This window comes from Hemitrygon akajei, chromosome 7 (genome assembly GCF_048418815.1).
Source record: "Hemitrygon akajei chromosome 7, sHemAka1.3, whole genome shotgun sequence".
NCBI classification, from domain to species: Eukaryota; Metazoa; Chordata; class Chondrichthyes; order Myliobatiformes; family Dasyatidae; genus Hemitrygon; species Hemitrygon akajei.
Window position 1 is genome coordinate 14669110 of NC_133130.1, and position 24223 is coordinate 14693332.

Here is a 24223-nt window from a genome sequence, read left to right on the forward strand (position 1 = left end):
GTCGACATAGCTGTATTTCAGTGGAGTAAGGGTATGAGAGAAAAGTTGACCAAAGTAGATTGGGAGGAGCTGCTGGCAGGGATGACAACAGAGCAGCAATGGGGAAATGGGGAAAAATGAGGAACGTGCAGGACAGATGTATTCCAAAAATGAAGAAGAAATACTCAAATGGCAAAATAGCACAACTGAGGCTGATAATGGAAATCAAAGCCAATGTGAAAACAAGAGAGGGCATACAACAAAGCAAAGATTAGTGGGAAGATAAAGGATTGAGAAGCTTTTAAAAACCTACAGAGAGAATCTAGAAGAATCATTAGAATGGAAAAGATGAAATATGAAAGCAAGCTAGCAAACTTTATCAACTTGGATAGTAAAAGCTTTTTCAAGTACATAAAAAAGGGAGAGACAAGAGAGATACAGGATGCTAGAAAATGAGGCCAGAGAAATAATAATGGGGGACAAGGATATGGCAGATAAACTAAATAAGTATTTTGCATCCGTCTACGCTGTGGAAGACACTAGCAGTGTGCTAAATGTTGTAGTGTGTGAAGGAAGAGAAGTGGGTGCAATTACTATTACAAAGGAGGAGGTGCTCAAAAAGCTGAAAGACCCAAGGGTACACAGGTCACCCAGACCAGATAAACTGCACCCTAGGGTTCTGAAAAAGGAAACCTTAGAGACTGTGGCAGCATTAGTAATGATCTTTCAAAAATCATTGGATTCTGACATGCTGCCAGAGAACTGGAAAACTGGAAGAGATGTACAGGAGAGATAGGTCAGATAGTTGAGTGGTGTTGTGAGAGAACCCTGGAATTAATGTCAGTAAGACCAAGCAATTGTTTGTGGACTTCAGGAAGGGGAGGTTGGGAGAATTTGTACCAGCCCTCATCGAGGGGACAGCAGAGGAAAAGGTGAACAGCTTCAAGTTTGAGGGTGCCAATGCCTAGAGTCATAGAATTATAGAACACTACAGCATTTCACCCATGATCTCTAGTTCTAGTCTCACCTAACTTCAATGGAAAAAGCTGCTTGCATTTACCTAATCTATACTCCTCATACTTTTGTATACCCCTATCAAAATTGTTCCACACATTACACTATCTATCTGTATTGCCATTTTCAAGGAACAGAAACATGGAAAACCGACAGCAGAATACAGGCCCTTTGGCCCACAAAGCTGTGCTAAAAAGGTCCTTACCTATCCAAGAGTCTCTTAACCACCTATTGTATCCTCCTCCACCACCTATTCCACGCACTCACCACTCACTGCGTTAAAAAAAACTTACCCCTGACATCTCCTCTGTACCTACTTCCAAGCAACTTAAAACAGTACCCTCTCGTGCTAGCCATCCCAGCCCTGCAAAAAAGCCTCTGACTATCCACATGATCAATTCCTCTCATCATCTTGTACACCTCTATCATGTCACCTCTCATCCTCCGTCGCTCCAAGGAGAAAAAGCCGAGTTCACTTGACCTATTCTCATAAGGCATGTTGTCCAATCCAGGCAACGTCCTTGTAAATCTCCTCTGCACCATTTCTATGGCTTCCACATCCTTCCTGTAGTGAGGCAACCAGAACTGAGCACAATACTCCGAGTGGGATCTGACCAGGGTCCTATATAGCTGCAACATTACCTCTCGATACTTAAACTCAGTCCCACGACTGATGAAGGCCAATGCACCGTATGCCTTCTTAACTACAGAGTCAACCTGCACAGCAGATTTGAGTGTCCTATGGACTTGAACCCCAGGATCCCACTGATCCTCCACACTGCCAAGAGTCTTACCATTAATACTATTTTCTGCCATCATATTTGACCTACCAAAATGAACCACCTCACACTTAACTGGGTTGAACTCCATCTGCCACTTTTCAGCCCAGTTTTGCATCTTATCAATGTCCCACTGTAACTTCTGACAGCCCTCCTCATTATCCACACCACCCCCAACCTTTGTGTCATCATCAAATTTAATAACCCATCCCTCCAGTTATTCATCCAGACCAGTTATGAATAACACGAAAAGAAGGGGTCCCAGAACAGATCCCTGAAGCACACCACTGGTCACTGGCCTCCATGCAGAATATGACCCATCTACAACCACTCTTTGCCTTCAGTAGGCAAGCCAGTTCTGGATCCAAAAGGAAAGGTACCCTTCGATCCCATACCTCCTTACTTCCTGAATAAGCCTTGCATGTGGTACTTATCAAATGCCTTGCTGAAATCCATATACACTGCATGTACTGCTCTACCTTCATCAATGTGTTTAGTCACATCCTCAAAAAATTCAATCAGGCAATTCAGGAATGCTGGATCCCTCTGTTCTACTGTACTCTTCAATACCTCACTGTGCAAGTCCTACCCTGGCCTGCCCTCCCAAAGTGCAATACCTCACACTTGTCTGCATCAAGTTCTATCTGCCATTTTTCCAACTTATTTTTCCAGCTGGTCCAGATCCTCTGAAAGTTTTGGTACACTTCCTTACTTTCTACTGCACCCCTAATCTTGGTGCCATCTGCAAATTTGCTGATCTCGTTAATCACATTATCATCCAGATCACTGATATTGATGACAAACACCGAAGACTCAGCACCGATCCCTGCGGCACTCCACTATTTAGTAAGACAGCCATCTACTACCACTCTCTGGCTTCTCCCACAAAGCCAATGTCTAATCAAATTCATTACTTCATCTTGAATGTCAATCTTCTTGACCAAATTCCCATGTGGAACCTTGTCAATGCCTTACTAAAATTCCATCTTGACAACATCCACTGCTTTGCCTTCAGCAACTTTCCTCAAAAACCTCCTCAAAAATCTCTAAGATTGGTTAAACATGCCCATCATGGAAAAAGCCATGTTGACTATCCCTAATCAGTCCCTGTCTATCCAAATACTCATATCTGGTCACTTAGATACCTTCCAATAACTTTCCCGCTGTTGATGTCAGGTTCACCAGCCTATAATTTCATGGCTTATTTGTAAAGCCTTTCTTAAGCAGCTGAGCAACATCTGGTATCCTCCAGACCTCTGGAACCATACCTGTGGCTAAGGACATTTTAAATATTTCTGCTATGGCCGTGCAAACTCTGCACTGGCCTCCCACAGGTTTTGTCAGGCTTTGGGGATTTATCCACCCGAATTTGCCTCAAGACAGCAAACACCCCCTCCTTGATAACCTGTATGTGGTCCATAACCTCTCTGCTGTTTTGTCTCGCTTTAATAGACTCTGTGTCTACCTCCCGAGTAAATACATGTGCAAAAGATCCATTTAGAAACTCCCCCATCTCTTTTGGTTCCATGCACATATGACCATTCTGATCTTCCAGAGAACAATTTTGTTCTCTTCCAGAGAACAACACCCCTTGCATTGAAACATACTCAACTGAGACATTAGTCACGTCATGTTCAATCTTACAATTTCTGATTTTGTATGTTGGCTCAATAACATCTTTCTCCACAACCACTTCACTATCTGCTCTAGGCGCTCTGAGGATGAATCCTGGGTTGAACATATTGATGCAATTACAAAGAAAGCATGCCAGAGGCTATATTTCATTGGGAGTTTGAGGAGATTTGGTATGTCACCAGAGACTCCAACAGATTTCTACTGATATACCATGGAGAGCATTGTGACTGGTTGCTTCACCATCTGGTATGGAGGGGCCACTGCACAAGATTGGAAAAAGCTGCGTGGGGTTATAAGTTCAGCCATCATACACAAAGTGCTGGAGGAACTCAGCAAACCAGGCACCATCTATGGAAAAGAGTAAAAAAAAGTCGACATTTTGGGCTGAGACCCTTCAGCAGAACCGAACAAACAATGTGCGAAGTCAGGGTAAGAAGGTGGGGGAAAAGGGGAAATAAATACAAGGTAGTAGGTGATAAGTGAAACTGAAAGAGGGTGAGTGATGAAGTAAAGAGCTGGGAAGTCAGTTGGTGAAATAAATGAAGGATTGGAGAAGGGAGAATCTGATAGGAGAGGGCAGAAGGCCATGAAATAAAAGGAAGGAGTAGGAAGGCCATTTGGAGGTGATGGACAGGTCAGGAGATAAGGTGAAAGAGGGAAATAGGAATGGGAGATGGGGAGGGTAAAACCACTGGAATTTTGAGAAATCTATGTTCACGCCATCAGGTTTGGGGCTACCCAAGTGGAATACAGAGTATTGCTCCTCCAACCTGAGTGTGGCCTCATTTCGGCAGTAGAGGAGGCCACGGACTGACATATTGGAATGGGAAGTGAAATTGAAATGGCTGGCCACTGGGAGATCCCACTTTTTCTGGCGGTTGGAGCATAGGTGCTTGGCGAAGCAGTCTCCCAATCTACGTTGGGTCTCGTCAATATACAGGAGGCCACAATGGGAGCACCAGATACAGTAGACGACCCCAACAAACTCACAGGTGAAGTGTCGCCTCAACTGGAAAGGCTGTTTGGTAGTGAGGGGGGTGGTGTAGGGGCAGGTGTAGCACTTGTTCCGCTTGCAAATATAAGTGCCAGGAGAGAGATCAGTGGGGAGGGACGAATGGACAAGAGAATTGCATAGGGAGTGATCCCTGCAGTAAACAGAAAGCTGGGGGTGGGGGGGGGGGGGGGAGAAGAAAGGAAAAGATTTGTTTGGTGGTGGGTTCTTGTTAGAGATGGTGGAGGTTATGAAGAATTATTTGCTGGACATGAAGTCTAGTGGGTGATAGGTGAGGACAAGAGGAACCATATCCCTGGTGGGGTGTTGGGAGGATAGGGTGAGGGCATACATGTACGAAATGGAAGAGATGTGGGTGAGGGTGGCTTTGATGGTGGAGGAAGAGTCGCCCCTTTCTATGATGAATGTGGGCATCTCTTCAGCTCTGGAATGTAAAGCTTCATCCTGAGAGCAGATGTGATGGAGACAGAGGAATTGAAAGAACAGGATGATGGTTTTACAAGTAACAGGGTAGGAAGAGGCATAGTCCAGGTAACTGTGAGAGTCTATGGGTTTATAATAGACATTGGTAAATAAGCTATCTCCAGAGATAGAGACAGAGAGATCAAGAAAGGGGAGGGAAGTGTCAGAAATGGACCAGGTAAATTTGTGCGCCGGGTAGAAGTTGGAGGCAAAGTTGATGAAGTCGACGAGATCTGCATGGGTGCAGGAAGGAGCACCATTGTAATTGTCAAAGCAGCATAGGAAAAGTTGAGGATGACCCACCAGTGTAGGCTTGGAACATAGACTCTTCCACATAGCTGACAAACAGGCAGCCGTAGTTGGGACCCATGTAAGTGCCCACGGCTAAACCTTTTGTTTGACAGAAGTGGGAAGTGCCAAAGAAGAAATTATTGAGTGAATACCAGTTCCGTCAAATAGAGGAAAATGGTGGTGGAGAGGAACTAGTTGGGTCTGGTGTCCAGAAAGAAATGGAGAGCTTTGAAGCCTTCCTGATGGGGGATGGATGTGTAGGGATTGAACATTGACAGTGAAAATAAGACAATCAGGGCCAGGGAACTTGAAGTCATTGAAAAGGTCAAGAGTGTCACAGACATAGGTAGGAAGGGACTGAACCGGGGGGATAAAACTGAGTTGAGGTATGCAGACGCAAGTTCAGTGGGGAAGGAACAAGCAGAAACAACAGGTCTACCTGGACATGCAGGTTTGTGGATCTGCAGATGGGAGGTGTGGAGAGAGGGAGCCATGAGTTTGGAAGCAGAGGAGGAGAGATCCCCAGAGTTAATTAGGTTGGTGATGGTGTGGGAGACAATTGGCTGGTGCTTCTCAGTGGGGTTCTGTTCGAGGAGTAATAGGAGGTGTTTCACAGTTGTCAGTCCACCAGACTACTTCAGCAGCCCCACCCCCCTTATATGCAGGTTTGATGGTGTTAGGATTAGTGCAGAGAGAGTGGAGAGTACAGCTTTCGGAAGGAGTGAGGTTGGAATTGGAGAGATGGAATTGGCGGTTGATGGTCCGTCAGCATTTAGCAATGAAAAGATCCGGAGCAGGCAGAAGACCAGAGCAGCATGTCCAGGAAGAGGAAGAGGGCTGAAGATGGGAGAAGGGGTCATTGGTGTGAGGTGGAGAGTCCCTGCCAAAGTAGGCACAGAGATAGAGGTGGTTGAAGAAGAGCTCAGCGTGGTGGTGGGTGCGGAACTCACTGAGGTATGGGCGCTGGGAAACTAAAGTGAGACCTCTTACTGAGGACAGAATGGCGGGTGTCTAGAATAAGAACATAAGACACAAAAACAAAATTAGACCATTCGGCCCAGTGACTCTGATCCACCATTCCATATTGGCTGATTTATTATCCCTCTCAGCCCTATTCTCCTGCTGTCTTCCTGTAACCTTTAATGCCCTGACTAATCAAGAAACTACCAAACTCCCACTTTAGATATACCCAAACACTTGGCCTCCATAACCTTCTCCGGCAACAAACTCCACAGACTCACCATCCTCTAGCTAAAGAAGTTCCTCCTCCTCTCTGTTCTAAAGGGACGTCCCTTTGGTCCTAGACTCCCCCACTATAGGGAACATCCTCTCCACATCCATGCTCTCTAGGCTTTTCAATAGCATTCAAAGAGATCTGCACTGTTTATTATAAACTCCAGTGAGTATAGGTCCCCAAAGCCAACAAACACTTATCATACATTAACCATTTCATTTTCAGGATTATTCTCATGTACCTCCTCTGCACTGTCTCCAGTTCCAGCACATCTTTTCTTATAAGGGCCCCAAAACTGCTCACAGTACTCCAAGTGCTGTCTGACCTATGCCTTCCTTATAAAGCCTCAGTATTACATCCTTGCTTTTCTATTCTAGTTGTCTTGAAATGAATGTTAACATTACATTTGTGTTCCTTACCAACCTTCACCATTTCCATCAATTGCACCAGTCTCATATTTATTCATTTATTTAGAGATTCAATGAGGAACGGGCCCATCTAGCCCAACAAGTTGCACTGCCCAGCAATCCCCCAATTTAACCCTAGCCTAATCACAGGGCAAATTACAGTGACCAATTAACCTACTGATTGGCACATTTTTGGACTGTGGAAGGAAACGTAGGAAATCCATGCTGTTCATGAGGAGGATGGTGCTGCAATTGAACTCTGAACTCTGATGCCTAGAGCTTTTCTAGTGTCACATTAACTACTCTGCTTCCGTGGCAACGCCCCCCCCCCCCCCCAACACACGCTCTTTTGTTTACTGCAGGGAGAACTCTCTTTATGACCCCCTCCTTCCCTACTCAATCCTCCTGTCCTGTGACAACAGTAGGAGGTGCAATAGTTCCTACATATTTTCCTTCAGAATCGGGTTTGGCATCACTGACCATTGTTATGAAATTTTTTGTTCTTTGGCAGCAGTACGGTGCAATACATTAAAAAAGCATGTTATAAGAAATGTTGTACATTAAAATAAATGGATACATAGATAGATAAATGGTGCAGAGAGAGCAAATCGTGATGAAGTGCTCATGGATTCACGGTCTGTTTCTAAATCTGATGGCAGAAGGGAAGAAACCGTTCCCAAAAGGGAGCTAGGGCTTTACTCTCTGGAGAGGAAGAGGATGAGAGGAGACATGATAGAGACATGAAAGGTAGATAGAGTGGACAGCCAGTGCCTCTTCCCCAGGACACCACTACTCAATACAAGAGGTAAGGGGAGGAAAGTTCAAGGGGGATATTAGAGGAAGGTTTTTCACTCAGAGTGGTCGGTGTGTGGAATGCACTGCCTGAGTCAGTGGTGGAGGCAGATACACTAGTGAAGTTTAAGAGACTACTAGACAGGTATGTGGAGGAATTTAAGGTGGGGAGTTATATGAAATGCAGGGTTTAAGGGTCAGCACAACATTGTGGGCCAAAGGGCCTATACTGTGCTGTATTGTTCTATGTTTTATGTTCTAAAATGTTGAGTGCGTCTTCAGGTTCTTGCAGCTTCTCCTTGATGTTAGCAATGAGAAGACATGTCCTGGGTGACGGGTGTCCTTGATGATGGATGTTGCTTTCTTTAGGCACCATCTTTTGAAGATCTCCTGGATGCTCGGGAGGCTAGTACCCATGGCTGAGCTTACAACTCTCTGCTGCTTGTTCTGATCCTGTGCAGTGGCTTCTCCATTCCAGACAGAGGTGAAACCAGTCATCAGCACCATCCAGACACCACAACAGCCATTTGCTTGCACCAAAATTTCTGCAGCAGCTTATCTGATCCTCTTACTTAGAAATGAACGATAAATGCTGTTCTTTTGCAATGTACCTACAACACACATTAGAACATCGAACATAGCACAGGAACAGGCCCTTCAGCCCATAATGTTGTGCTGAACCAATTAACTTAGTAATCAAATAGCCAACTAAACATCCCTTCCACCTATACAACGTCCATAACCTTCCATTCTCCTCACATTCATGTGCTTGTTTAAACATCTCGTAAGTATCCCTACTGTATCCGCCTCTACTACCACCCCAAGTAGTACATTCCAGGCAGGCAACACTGTGTAAAAACTTGCCCCTTACGTCTTCTTTGAAATTACCCCCCTCACCTTAAATGCGTACCCTCTGGTATTAGGCATTTTAACCCTGGGAAACAGATACTGTCTGTCTACTCTAACTATGCCTCTCACAGTCTTATAAACCTCTATCAGATTTTTGTCTCAGTCTCCACCACACCAGAGAAAACAACTCACTTTCAGGAAGCTACGAACTTGGACCCCAAGGTCCATCTGCTTATCAACACGGTTCAGGATTTTGCCCTTAACAGTGCAATGTCTCTTTACATTTGACCTACCATAGTATAACTCTTCATATTTAGGCTGGGTTAAAATTCTTCTGCCATTTGTCTCCACATATCTCCCACTGATGTACTACACAGCATACAATTTCATTTTTGATGAAGGATCGTGGGCTGAAATGTCAACTGGCTATTCCTCTCCAATGTTCCCCCAACATTTTGTGCTTATTGATCTAGGGGTGGAAGTATGGCTTAAGATGGTGTTGAACTGTGAATTCCATTGAGGATGAGGCTGAGTTTTCCTCTTTTTTTTAAAAAAAAGTGAATTTTTGGGTTTGTGGGGATGATTTGGGGGACCGAGAGGGGAGTTAGGGGTCACATTAGGGTTTTAGGTACAGGGATGGGGGGTGAATTAGAGGACAGGCCAGAGTCTTAAGTCTCTCCATTTCACATTTGAAGGACAGTGACATAGACATCTATGGACAGGGTCAGAAGGGTCCAGCTGGATGTCGGGCTGGCAGACCAGCATGGACGAAGGCTGGTGGCTCCTTCAGGGCCAGCGAGTAGTCAGCTGGTTACAGAGTCAGAATTCCATGTAGTCAGGAGGAATGAGTTTTGATGACACCCTGGATTCACGAATCAGTGAGAACAGAGCTCAAGGTACAGTGTTTGGGGTCCTGTCATCAGCAAGTCTGGAGTTTGAGGCCCATTGTTCGGTGACTGGGTGGTCCTGTGGCTGATGCAAAGAATTGAGGCTTGCGAGTCGGATCAGAATTCTGAAGGCGAATCTCTGCGAGTTCCCTGGGGCAGGTCAAAGGCCGAATATCGGTGTGGCTGCATCTCAGTCCGAGTCTGCTGCAGGCTGGAGGCCGGAAAAGATGGAGTATCTTGAGGTTAGAGGACTGTTTATGTGTGTGGGTGAGTCCGGGCTTATTTTGCTGTTATTATATTGTTGTGTGTTGCATTCTGTGTTGTACTACCAAGCATTGTGGGCATGTGGGTTTGTTTTGGAATGTGTGGTGACACCTAGGGTCTGCAGTGACACAACACATCCTTGGGTGTGTTGGTTGCTAACACAAACAACGCACTGCACTGTAAGTTTTGGTGCACATGTGATATAAAACATCTTGAATCTTGAAATAAACAGTTGATATTTCAATTCGAGATACTTCATCTGGACTGAAGCTGAGAGGGAAGATTGCCAGTATAAAGAAGTGAGGGGAAGGCCTGGAGCACCAGTTAACCAGGGGAATCCACGCGAAGAAGGGCGAGAAGCAGATGCAGGATGGAGAATCTGATAACATGGTGGAGGAGAGTGGAGAAAGGATCTTACAGTAACTTAAATAAATGTGAAGTGCAAGGACTTTGCATATTCAGACTGAGAATCATACTCAAAATGCTGGAGGAACCCAGCAGGTCAGGCGGCATCTAATGCTCCTCACTCATCTCTTCTCTTCCTCTCACCTGCGCATCACCTCAGTCTGGATCCCCTCCTCTCTCCCTTTCTGCCATGGTTCACTGTCTGCTCCTCTCAGATTGCTCCTTCTCCAACCCTTTACCTTTTCCATCTATCACCTTCCAGCCTCTCACTTCATCCCACCTCCCCCTCACCTGGGTTCACCTATCACTTTCTAACGTGCTCCTCCCCCCCCCCCCCCCCCACCCACAATCTTCTTATTCTGGCTTCTTCCCCCTTTCCTTCCAGTTCTGATGAAGGGCCTCAGACTGATACATTGACCTTTTATTGCTCTCCATAGATGCTGGCCGACCTGCTGAGTTCCTCCAGCATATTGCATGTGTTGCTCTGGATTTCCAGCATCTGTAAAATGTTTTGTTCCTTGTTTTATCCTTCTTTATACTGCACTAATGCTCTAAAGTACATTGTTGGGAATGAAACACTTTGAGATACGAGTTAGAAACACTTCTGGTAATATTTAGCTGCTTCGTGCAACCAACCCTATAAAACTGTCGTGACAATTTCTTCTGTACATCTGCGCTTCTTTTAATGTTGCCGTCCTTCCTGTATTGATTCATCTAGCAGATAATATGACCAGAACTAAAGATGAATCAGAACCAGAATTGGGTTTATTATCACTGTCTGATGTTGTGCTTCTTAAGGTTGTTATAGCCAGAAGTGGTAGGGTGAAATATGCTGCCACTACCTACTAAATTCTCCCAATAGCGTGGGCCTCAAATAGCCTCTGACAACCAAGTCCAGCTCCTGGTCTTCATGTGTGGCTTAGTTACTAAGCCCGGCAGAACCATTTCTACTGACAGGAGAAAGGGAAAAAGATGGGTTAGTGGCACCTTAAAACCAGCTGCTTCGGGCAGATGGTGCTCGTCAGCTCATCTTAGGAGCAGCAAAACTCAGCTGCCTTGTTTCAGGAGTAAACCTCGAGGAAAAATCCGGAGCTGGTTTCCTGCGCTGAGTTCAACGCTGACTGGTAACTCCTGTGATGCTGCTGGTGAAAAACAGTATTGGTCTCTGCCGTTCCTTTGGGTTCATCAGATGCGTGGAGAAGGGGAGCCCGCTACATGGGCAACAGCTCGCTCTCCCTATCATACCACCCTGGTTTGTGTATCTAAATAGTTGGGATGCAACACCATGGTCGACCCTGACTGATGGAGGGCTCACATGTTATGAAATTTGTTATTTTACAGCAGTACAGTGAAATACAAATATGTTACTATGTTAGAAGAATATAAAAATTAAGTTGTGCAAAAATGTGAATGTAAAAGCTCAATTTCTACAGTTTTTAGACCATAAGACTTAAGGTTTGTAACTCAAAAACATAAAAACTAATTGCAAGCATGAACAAGGAGCCAGGAGATAAACCTGCATACTTCATTTTCACTTCTGTGAGGTGCACGTCTGGCACAGAAACTTCACGATACTGTATATGCAATTCTGCATATAACCTGTAATGAATTATTTTACAAATATAAAGGATGCTTACTTAAACAATATTACTGAAACATTAAATACACTAAGACCATAAGGCACAAGAACAGAACCAGGCCATTCAGCCCATCAAGTCTTCTCCGCTATTCTCTCATGGCTGATTTATTATCCCTCAACTTCATTCTCCTGCCTTCTTCTTGTAACCTTTGATGTCCAGACTAATCAAGAGCCTATCATCCTCCACTTTAAATAAATTAAATGACTTGGCCTCCACAGCCATTTGTGGCTATGAATTCCACAGATTCACTACCCTTTTTGCTCCTTGTCTCTATTCTAAATGGGTATCCTTCCATTCTGAGGTTGTGCCCTCTGGTCCTAGACTCCAACTACAGGAAACATCCTCTCCATATCCACCCTATCTAAGCCTTTCAATATTTGATAGGTTTCAATGAGATCCCCCAAAATTGTTTTAAACTCCAGTGTGTACAGGACTAGACCTATCAAACGTTCTTCATATTTTCTCCAGTCCATCACTGCTTCTAGGCCATAGGTCACTGACTGCAATCCTCTTGAGGTCTTTGACCTCCTGTTGATGTTTCTGAAGCACTGGATTTTTTTTTTTGATGTGGTTGCTAGCCCATGTCCAATCCTCCTCCTGCCACAGCCGGGCTTGCACAGTCTGTGGAGGAGTTCAGTTTGCCAAAGTTCAACTTTATTATCAAAATACATACATGTTGTCATATACAACTGAGATCCAAGCACAGTACACGCGAGAAACCCAGTAAAATCAGTAAAAGACCCCACCCACCAGGATAGACAAAAAAACTAATGTGCAAATGTAAAAAGAGGAAAAAAAGGAAATAATAATAAATAAATAAATGTCGAGAACATGAGAAGTGCATCCATAGGCTGCGGGAACAGTTCTGTATAGGGGTGAGTGAAGTTATGCCCTCTGGTTCAAGAGCTTCACAACTGAATAAAGAGATATTTCAACACTATTATTTTAGAAACAAAATTAATTATTTACCAACTGTTTCTTCCACATGAAAGAGTCGTTTCTGTAGTAGCTATTTGTTTCTTAAATTTTTTTTTTAAATGGCACATTTTCACTCTGCTTCCCTTTATGTAATCTGATGTAGGAACTATGGAAACAGGAATATGTCTTTCAGTCATTTGGTTAGATTACACTTTGACTCTTACATATCCTTGCTCCCCCTCTCCTGATATTTAAATACCATCTGCAAGTATCGTCTGCTAATCTTTATCTTGACTGTTCAAGTTTAATTGTCATTCAGCCATACCCATGAACAAAAACAAGTGACACGGCATTCCTCTGGGGCCAAGGTGCAAAATACAACACCAACAGTCACACACAGCACAAGGTACACATATAGTTACAACAGCAGTAAAATATCTCGTCATAAAAAAGATATAGCCCCCAAGGCCCCGACTGTCATGGCTTGTGTATTCTAATCAGAATCGGGTTTGCTATCACTGGCATATATCGTGAAATTTGTTGTTTTGCATCAGAACATGAAAATATATAAAAAGCCAGAATTACAGTTATAGATATATAAATAAATATATTTATTAAATTAAATAAGTAGCACAGAAAGAGAAAAATTTCTGAGGTAGTGTTGATGGATTCAGTGTCCTTTCAGAAATCTGATGGCAGAGGGTAAGAAGCTGTTCCTGAATCATTGAGTGTGTGTCTTCTGCCTCCTGTATCTCCTCCCTGATGAGAGGAGGCTATGTCCTGGGTGATGGGGATCCTTAATGATGAAGATGGTGCATGGGATGTCGTCCTCCAACAGCAAGCATTGACAATGCTCCAAAGCACGTTTGAAACACAAGCACGTCCCCAGATAATATTATAGTTCAAAGTTAATTTATTATCAATGTATGCAGTATACAACCCTGAGATTTGCCTTCCCCACAGACATTCATGAAACAAAGAAATATTAAGGAAAACCGTTCAAAAGAAAACATTAACCCCCCCCCCACATGCGCAAAAAAAAAATCAAGACACGTCACTTTATTGTCATTTCGACCATAACTGCTGGTACGGTGCATAGTAAAAATGAGACAACGTTTTTCAGGACCATGGTGTTACATGACACAGTACAAAAACTAGACTGAGCTACGTAAAAAAAAACACAGAAAAAAATCGACACTAGACTACAGACCTACCCAGGACTGCATAAAGTGCACAAAACAGTGCAGGCATTACAGTAAATAATAAACAAGACAATAGGGGAGTAAGGCGTCAGTCCAGGCTCTGGGTATTAAGGAGTCTGATGGCGCAAACAGCAACAAAAAAAAACGATCGGAAACAGAATAGAAAACAGAAAAAGCATATTTCAATATAGGTCAGTACTATTAGATATTAGTAATATTAGGTAAGTGACCAAATAATTGCTCAAAGAGATATATGTTAGAACATTTGAAGTGCACCATGAGCTTAATTGCCTACACCAGGCGCATTGCTTTCACTCTCGGAGCTTATTATAACTGTGTAAGTGAACTAAAAGCGAATCTTTGCAAACCACTCCAATACCCACTGCAAGATTTATTTGCACACGGCGACCCATCCCTCACTAAGCAGCCCAGACATGTGGTATAGAAATAGTTAGAAAAAGAATGCAAGTGCTGAAAAACAATAAATTGGTCAAAGCTCTTCTGATGCATGGATTCCACCAACTCCTTTGATCTTTCAACACCAGATTGCACAGACTTCAAAGAAGCTCACAGATTGTTAACTGATAGCAGAGCAGAAATGGCACTTTGGAGTCACGACATAAATTAGAAGCAAACTTCAGAAATATAGAACTATTTTAAAGCATCAATCAAAATGAGAGTTATGTAGACCCAGGGAAAAGAAGGCCCTTGATTTGATCACAGGTCAAACAGTGCAAGTCCAGGTATACTCTTGATGGGTCACAGCATAAAACTTCCTCCACATAGCCTCAACAAATTGCCTTAGTGTAAACTCCCTCAGAACGCTCTCTTCATCATCTTTGTGACAGTTTCTATTCTTAGGTTAGCTGAGTTATTGGAAAAAGCATGCCAATTAGCAGTAAATATAATAGACTACCAAGAAACCTACATAGGTCTGTGGTTAATACTACAGACTACCCAGGAATTGGTTTGCATCTGGCCAAAATAATTATGAGAAACCTTAACTCTTGCAATCAGCAGAAGGAAAATGACATCACTTCATTGGTTTGGAGCAGATTCAAACATCAGGGGCACAGTTTGAATCAACTGCACCACCTAGTGGTGGAAAAACATGCTTCCCTACTGCAGGATTCTTGCAGAGCACCACTTTCAGTAGGATGCATGATACAAAATCCCTGAAAAATAACTTATTGGTAAAAAAAAAATCAGGATCCACTACAAGGTTCACAAGTTTGATTTTCATACCAACTGTCAATCTGTAACTGCTGGGCAATAGAGAGGAACGCCCAAATATAGGGTCATAGAAAGCTACAGCTCAGAAACAGGCCCTTCAGCCCATCCAGTCCATGCTGAACTATTAAAACTGCCTAGTCCTATATGGATAGAAGTACCTGGGAATGTGAAAGAACATCAGCTTCTGAATTTTCATTTTGTTCATGACCCTATTTTCCACTGTGGTTCCAATTGTATTTGGATTTTCAGAAGGCCTGTAACAGAGGCTGCTTAACAAATTAAGAGCCCATGCTGTTACAGAAAAGATACCATTATGGATAAAGCAGTGCTGATTGGCAGGAGGCAGAGAGTGGGAATAGAAGAAGTCTTTCTCTGGTTGGCTGAACTTGACTAGTCATGTTCCAGAGGGGTCCGTGTTTGGACTGATTCTTCGTCGTCAATGACTTGGATGATGGAATTGATGGCTTTCTTGCAAGTTTATGGATGATACAAAGATAGGTGGAGGGGCACGTAGTTTTAAGGATACAGAAGAACTTTGACAGATTAGGAGAATGGGCAAAGAAGTGGCAGATGGATTACGTTGTTGGGAAGTGTATGGTCATGCACTTTGGCAGAAGAAATACAAGGGTTGACCAATTTCAAAGCAGAGAGAAAATACAGAAAAACTGAGATGCAAAGGGATTTGAGAGTCCTTGTGCAGGATTCCCTAACTGTTAATTTGCAGATTGAGTTGGTGATGAAGAAGGTAAGTGTGACGTTAGCATTCATTTCAAGAGGACTAGATTATGAAAGCAAGGATGTAATGTTGAGGCTTTATAAAGCACTGCTGAGGCCTCATTTGGATTATTGAGAGCAGTTTTGGGCCCCTTATCTTAGAAAGGATGTGCTGACATTGGAGGGAGTTAGAAGGAGACTCACGAAAATTATTCCAGGATTGAACAGCTTATCATATAAAGAGTGTTTGATGGCTCTGGACACGTATTCGCTGGAATTCAGAAGAATGAGGGGGTGACCTCATTGAAACCTATTGAATGGTGAAAGGGCCTAGATAGAGTGGATGTGGAGAGGATGTTTCCTATGGTGGGAGAGTCTGGAACCAGAGAACACAGCCTCAGAATTGAGGGGCATCTTTTTAGAATAGAGATAAGAATGAATTTCTTTAGCCATAAAGTGGTGAATCTGTTGCTTCAGGAGGCTGTGGAGGCCATGTCTTAACCTATATTTAAGGCAGAGTTTGATAATAGACTCTTAATTGGTCAGGGCATGAAATAATACCGGGGGCAGGAGGCATGAGATTGGGGCTGAGAGGAAGAATAGATGAAATGGTAGAGGAAACTTGATGGGCTAAGCTAAATAGCCTAATTCTGCTCCTTGGTCTTATGGTCAATGAAAGCAGATTTTTCACAGCACTGTGGATGGTGCTGCAAGAACTCAAGATATTGAACCTCACCACTTTAAACCATTATATACAACACTCCCTAGAACTGTAAACACCAATGGTTCTGCAGATGCTGAAAATCCAGAGTAACACACAGAATGCTGGAGGAGCTCAGCTGGTTAGGCAGCATCTATGGAGAGGAATAAACAGTAGACATTTCAGGCCAAAACCCTGCAACTGTTATTCCAACATTTTGTGTGATATTAATTGGTAGAATTCATAAAGTAAATATGAAGCAGCCTATGCAAAAGAACACAGAACATAGAACAGTAAGTATAATACAGTCTCTTCAGCACACAATGTTATGCCAACCTTTTGACCTACTGTAAGATCAATCTAACCCTTCCTTCACACATAGGCTCATGGATGAAAGAAAAGTGGAGAGCCATCTCAGAGTTTCTTAAATGCCCATATCTGCTCTACCACCACCCTGGCAGAGTGTTCCACACAACTACCACTCTGTGTAAAAAATAAACTTACCTCTGATATCCCTCCATTTTCCCCTTTCCTGTCTGTGGATTGTCACCTTGTCTTGGTGGAGAAGCTTGTGTGGTCCTGAGAGCGATGCCGTCTGGAGCTATGTTCCTGGTAGGGTCACCCATGGCGGTAAGGTCGAGGGTGAGGTCCCTGACAAAGAACAATTCAACCATAACCTGAACAGTGGAACAGGCGGATGAAGTTACTTTGAACTCAATGGCTGTGAAGTCAGATGAAGGCTACAACAAATCCATCAGCTCCAATTGTCATAGCTTCCATGCCATTGGAATCAGTTGGTTGATTTGTGAAGTATCGTGTGCTTCTTGGAGTGCAACATCAAGTACGCGTTAAACAAACATACGCACAGACGTCTTCGCTCTGTGATAGATCAACGGAATGAAGACCATCATCCTCGACCTCGCGGGATAGCCACGACGATTCTTCCCTCTAACCACCTCTTGTATGCCCCCTCGTATTACTGATTTCCACTCTCAGAAAAATATCTTTAGCTGTCCACTTGATCGATACACAGTGAGCACTTTATTAGTTACCTCCTGCACCCAATAAAGTTGCCACTGAGTGTATGTTTATGATCTGTGGCTGTAGCCCATCCACTTCAAGGTTCAACGCGTTGTCCATTCAGAGATGCTCTTCTGCACCCCATTGTTATAATGTGGATTTTTTTTTGCTTTTCACACCATTCTCTGTAAACTCGAGACTGTTGTGTGTCAAAATCCCAGAGGGTCAGCAGTTTTATGAGATACTCAAACCATACCATTTGGAACCAACAATCATCCCACAGACAAAGTCACTTGGATCAAATTTCTTTCCCATTCTAATGCTTACTCTGAACAACATGTGACTCTCTTAACCTTATTTGTATGCTTTTATGCATTGAGTTGCTGCCACATGATTGGCTGATTAGGTTTATAGATTAACAAGCAATTGTACAGGTGTACTTAATAAAATGAGCTGTGGGCAGAGGTTTAAATTAAGGATCATGATTGCTCTGTTTGGAAGGGACTGTGGGACACACAATTGAAAGGGAGACATTTATATGAAATTTAGTAAAAGGTTACTGCACTTTGGAGGAGAGGAGGGCCCAGAAGGCAGGAAGTTAGAATTACTCACCTTAGACTTGGGCATACTGGTTTAAATGCCATATTGTTTAGACTTGGTAAGCATATTTAAGGTGAACGCAGGCAATGTTTATATTTTATTATTATTAGCATTATTTTGTCTTGGGGGTCATGAAAGTGCATGTTAGCACCAACCTCCTGAATTCTCCTAACACTCCACTTCAGTAGGTGGTCCTAATGCATCTTTTTTGTTAGTCTGGCAGCGGCCAATAAAAAGTCATAGAAGAAGAAGAAGGAGGAGTGTCCACTGAGTGTGTAGAGTCAAAGGAGCTTTGGTCCCAATTTGTCCATGATGATTGTGATATCTATCTCTGCTAATTCCAATTACTTGGATTAGGTCTAAGTCCCTCACTTGTCATCTACCGCATGCTTTGACCCTCTGCTCTGTTTCTAACCACCTCATACAACCTCTATGTGAAAACTTGTCCCTGAGATCTCCTTTAAATTTATAAGGATAAAAGGATACACAAGCAATAAGTACATTATAGTTAAGTCTTCCTAAATCATGAATGATACGAATATCATATAAATGAAACAAACCTCCATTTTCCTTTTATTAACCAAGGTTCCCCTTCCTTATCATCATCAGTTCTTGCCTGATGACTCTCAGCTTTTATTGTTTCATCTAAGGAGGTGGCAAGGTAGTGTAGTGGCTACCATGATGCTTTACAGCAGCAGTGATCCCAGTTCAATTCCCACCACTGTCTGTAAGCAGTTTGCATGTTCTCCCTGTGAGGGTTTCCTTATCAAAGTTCAAAGTACTCTGCTGTACTTTTCTATGTTAAATTTATTAGTAAAGTACAGAATTGTGCAAAAGTCTTGTAATAGCTAAGGTGTTTAAGTCTTTTGCATAGTACTGCATCAATTTTATGTACTGTACTGCTGCCACAAAAAAAAGAAATTTCATTACACGTGAGCAATGATAAACATGATTCTGATATGGGTCTCTATTGTGGACTGAGAGTGGGAAGGGGGCAGGGAGAGAGGGATCATGGTTGGGAAAAGGGGAAGGGAGAGGGGAGGGAATGGGAAACATCAGAGTGATGTTCTGTCATGATCAATAAACCAGTTGTTTGAAATCAACTAACCTTGCCTGGTGTCTCAGGGCAGGCTGGGCCCACCACCCACCTCTCCCTGCACTCCTTCTCTGCCACCTGTCCCATACACCTCCTGTGGCATCTACCCTACCCTCACCATTCCCAACATCCTTTGCTCCTACCAGATTTACAAACTTGCTCTCACCATCTCACCTGAGATTCATTTTCTTGTGGGCACTCACAATAAATACAAGAAACACAATAGAATCAATGTAAGACTGCACCAACAGGATGGAACAATAACCGATGTATATAAGATAAAAGTAGGCATCCGTTAATCACGAGAGGCCATGGATTTGCACCTTGGAAAGTTTCCAGCGTGCAGGCCTGGGCAGGGTTGTATGGGAGACTGGCAGTTGCCCATGCTGCAAGTCTCCCCTCTCCACACCACCGATGTTGTGCAAGGGCCGATACAGCTTGGCACTGGTGTCGTCGCAGAGCAATGTGTGGTTAAGCGCCTTGCTCGAGGACACACCACACTGTCTTAGCTGAGGCCCGAACTAGCGAACTTCAGATCACTAGACCAACGCCTTAACCACTTGGCCACGCGCCACATAAGATTAAAAATGGTGCAAATAAAAAAAAGATAATAACAGTAATAATAATAACAATCAGAAACAATCCAATACATTATAGGATTCTGTAGCAGTTTAACTTAATCTGATTACTTACACAGGCATAAGTGGAAAACATCATTTACCAAAATCTTGCTTTAAAATACAAACTCATAAAAAACACCATACCTCACTGTAAATACAACCCTGGTCCAGGTTTAGAGTCTGAGTTCCACATATTATATTATGACCAATCCATTATTACAGATAGGATAATTCATAATAAACATCTGGATATAATATTAGAGGCTAACCAAGCAGGAACAACTTAATAGAGATAGGCATTCCACGTATACATCAAGAAATCAATAAGAGAAACACACCAGAAAAATGCTGAATTAAAAGAGGAAGTTGAAAGATTCTGGGACCTGAACAAGTTATATGTACATTGCCCCAACAGTAATATCTACAATTGGTGTCATCCCACAATAGCATTAAACAATTAGGGCTACACAGCAATATTTACAGTATCTAAATCTTCAGTAAACCACAATACTAAACATCACTAGAATAGACCGAAAGTTGCTACCAATTGAGAAAAATGGGAGCTTTGCTATGCCTGGAACTCAGAATTTACCAGCTTAAGCTGAGAAAAAAAAATATATAAAAATAAATGAACAAGAAATATCAAGAATATGAGTTGAAGACTCCATGAAAGTGATTCTATAGTTTTTAAGAACATTTTAGTGTTGTGGTGAGTGGTGTTTTCCCCTCTGGCTCAAGAACCTGATGGTTGAGGGGCAATAATTATCCCTGAACTGAGTGGTGTGAGTTCCAAGGCTCCTGTACCTGCTTCCTAATGACAGCAGCGAGAAGAAAGCATGACGAGGGTAGTGATACCCTCCCTGAGTACTGCCATATGTATTCCCTGATTGGCAGTGTAACTCCTCTTACCTTTGTACCTGTCTCTGTCATGTGGGAAAGTTCTATCCTCCAGAATATTGAACTGATAGTTCTGCCTGTCTCTCAGCCACATTTCTATGGATGCAATTATATCATAAACCTTTGTGCTGATGCATGCCACAGGGCAAATGCCTGACTGCAAGGCTCTTTGCATTAAGGTAAATGCACTCAAGCTGTAGAAATCGGCTGAAAAAATGCCAGATGGAATTTACTGCAGGCAAGTGTGAGGTGTTGCACTTTGGGAGACCAACCAGAGTAGATCTTACATTGTGAATGGTAGAGCACTGAGGAGAGCAGTGGAGCAGAGGGATTTGGGAATACAATCCATAATTCCTTCAAAAGGTCATTACAGGTTGATAGGGTTGTAAAGAGAGCTTTTGGCACATTGGCCTTCATAAATCAAAGTACTGAGTACAGGAGTGGGGACATTATGTTGAAGTTGTATACCCCAAATTTAGTGAGGCTATATTTGGAATATTGAGTGCAGCTCTGGTGACATTACTGGCCTCATGCCAACAGGAAAGATATCAAGAAGATTGAAAGAGCGCAGAAAAAAAATTACATGGAAGTTGCCAGGACTGAGGCCCTGAGTTATCGTGAAAGGTACAGTAGAATTAGTTAGGATTTTATTCCCTGGAGTGTAGAAGAATGAGGGGAGATCATTTTTAGAGGTATAGAAAATTATAAGGTGTAGAAACAGGGTTAATGCAATCAGGCTTTTTAAACTGCGGTTGGGTAAGGCTGAAGCTAGAGGTTGTTGGTTAACGGTGAAAGGTGACATGTTTAAGGGGAACATGAGTGAGAACTTTTTCACTGAGGGGGTGCTGCAAATGTGGAGTGAGCTACCAGTGGATGCAGTGGATGCAGGTTTGATGGTACTCTTTAAGAGGAGTTTGGATAGGTACATGAATGGGAAGGGTATGGAGTGTTACCATCCAGGTGCAGGTTGATGGGACTAGGGCCATAAGATATAGGAGCAGAAATGGGCCATTTAGCCCATCGAGTTTGCTCTGCCATTTCATCATGACTGATCCATTTTCCCTCTCAGTCCCAATTTGCTGCTTTGTCCCTGTATCCATTCATGCCATGACCAGTCAAGAAGCTATCAGCCTCTGCCTTAAATATACTCAATGCCTTGGCCTCCACATCCACCTATGGCAAAAAATTCCACAAATTCACCACTTTCTGGCTAAAGAAATTCCACCTCACCAACATTATAAAAGGATACCCCTCTATCCTGAGGCTGTGTCCTCTGGTCTTAAACTTCCTCACCATTGGAAGCATCCTCTCCACATCCACTCTATCAAGGTCTTTCAACATTCAATAGGTTCCAATGAGTTAACCCCTTATTCTTCTGAATTCCAGTGAGTAGAGGCCAAGAGCCATCAAACACTCTTGATATGACAAGCCTTTCAATCCCTGAATAATTTTTGTGAGCCTTCTTTGAACCCTCTCCAATGTCAGCACATATTTTCTCAGATAAGGGACCCAAAACTGCTCACAATACTCCAAGTGTGGCCTCACAGTGCTTCTTAAAGCATTAACATTACATCCTTGCTTTTATATTCCAGTCCTCTTGAAATGAACAGTGGTGGTCTTTCTCACCACCGACTCAACCTGCAAATTAACCTTTAGGAAATCCTGTAGAAGGGCTCTCAAGTCCCTTTGCACCTCAGATTTCTGAATTTTCTGTCCATTTAGAGAAAGCATAAGTGTTTGGCACAAACTAGATGCATGGAAGGGCCTGTCTCTGTGCTGTAGTGTACTGTGACTCTATGACTCCACCATCTTTCTCAGGCTTCCTGATCTGTGTCTGTATCTTCTGCCCATTTGGTCTTCCTGCTCGATTTTCTCCATTAACTTCTATTTTTCCACCTGCTGATCTCTCACTATGGGTCTTAATCGCCTGGTTTAATAGTTCAAACCCTAATCCATTAGGCATTTCTCAAATGGTAGAAGAAAGTCAATAACTATCCAATTACTTATCTTTCATATGATCCAAACTTATTTTGTCCAGCTGAAAAGTGGAAGGGTATTAACAATTTGATCGAGGTAATAAGGCTAAGATACAACAGATGGATTTAAATGTGAAGTAATGAACTCACAAAGAGGAAACATGTGTTCACACTGGGTCTTTGAAATGAAAAGCTCATACTGATAAGCCTAATGAAGTACAGAAAGCATCTTGAAGACATTTGATCATGCATTTGAAACAGATTGAAGGGCACATTGCACATGCTATGAGTAGGATTCAAATCTGGAGTCTTCGAAGTGACATATGCTCAATATATGTTAGATGATAAGACATAGGAGTTGAATCAGGCCATTTGGCTCATCGATCACCGTTATTTCATCATGGCTGATTCATTATCTCTCTCAGCCCCAATTACCTGCCTTCTCCTCATATCCCTTCATGTCTTGACTAATCAAGTATCTATCAATCTTTTCCTTAAATATCCCCAATGACTTGACCTCCACAGCCACCTGTGGCAATGAATTCCACAGAGTCACCACCCTCTGGCTAAAGAAGTTCCTCCTCATCTCTGTATTAAAAGGACTCCCCTCTGCTCGAGGCTGCGTCCTCTGGTTTAGACTTCCCACCTTGGGAAACATCCTCTCCACATCCACTCTGTTGAGGCCTTTCAACGTTCAATAGGTGTCACTAAGATCACACTTCAGAATTCAAACAAGTACAGGCTCGGAGCCAGAGCCATCAATCTTCATATGACACGATACACCTTCCATACCTAATAAGGTGTCTACTGAGAGTATGTTCATGGTTTTCTGCTGCTGTAGCCCATCCACTTCAAGGTTCAACATGTCTTGTGTTCATAGATGTTCTTCTGCACACCACTGTTGTAACATATGTTTATTTGAGTTATCGTCACCTTCTTGTTAGTTTGAAGCAGTCTAGCCATTCTTCTCTGATCTCTCTCATTACAAGGTGTCTTAACACACAGAACTGCCACTCACAGGTTGTGTTCATTTATTGCCCGATTCTCTGTAAACTCTAGAGACTGTTGTGTGTGAAAGACCCAGGAGGTCTGCGGTTTCTGAGACCACCCCTTCTGCCCCCAGCAGTCATTCCGCATTCAAAGTAAATTAGATCACATTTTCCCCTCATTCTGATGTTTGGTTTGAACAACAACTGAACCTCTTGACCATGCCTGCATGCTTTGATGCATTGAGTTGCTACAACATGATTGGCTGATTCAAAATTTGCATTAATGAGCAGTTGTACCTAATCCACTGAGAGATTGTCTCTGGAAAGGGTAAAAGGGATTCAAAGCTATTTAATTATGAGGAATCAATCATTGAATCGACAGGTAGGTTTACAAAAGTAAAAAAGGCTAACTTGAACATATATAACAGGCACAAAATGCTGGAGAGACTGCAGGTCAGGCACCATAGATGGAGAGGAATACAAAGTTGATGTTTCAGGCCAATACCCTTCATCAGGACTGGAAAGAAGATCTGATAGGAGCTTATCCATATGGTGGGACTCATACTGACCTCAGCTGCTAGTGATTTTTATACAATGAAAATCCAAAT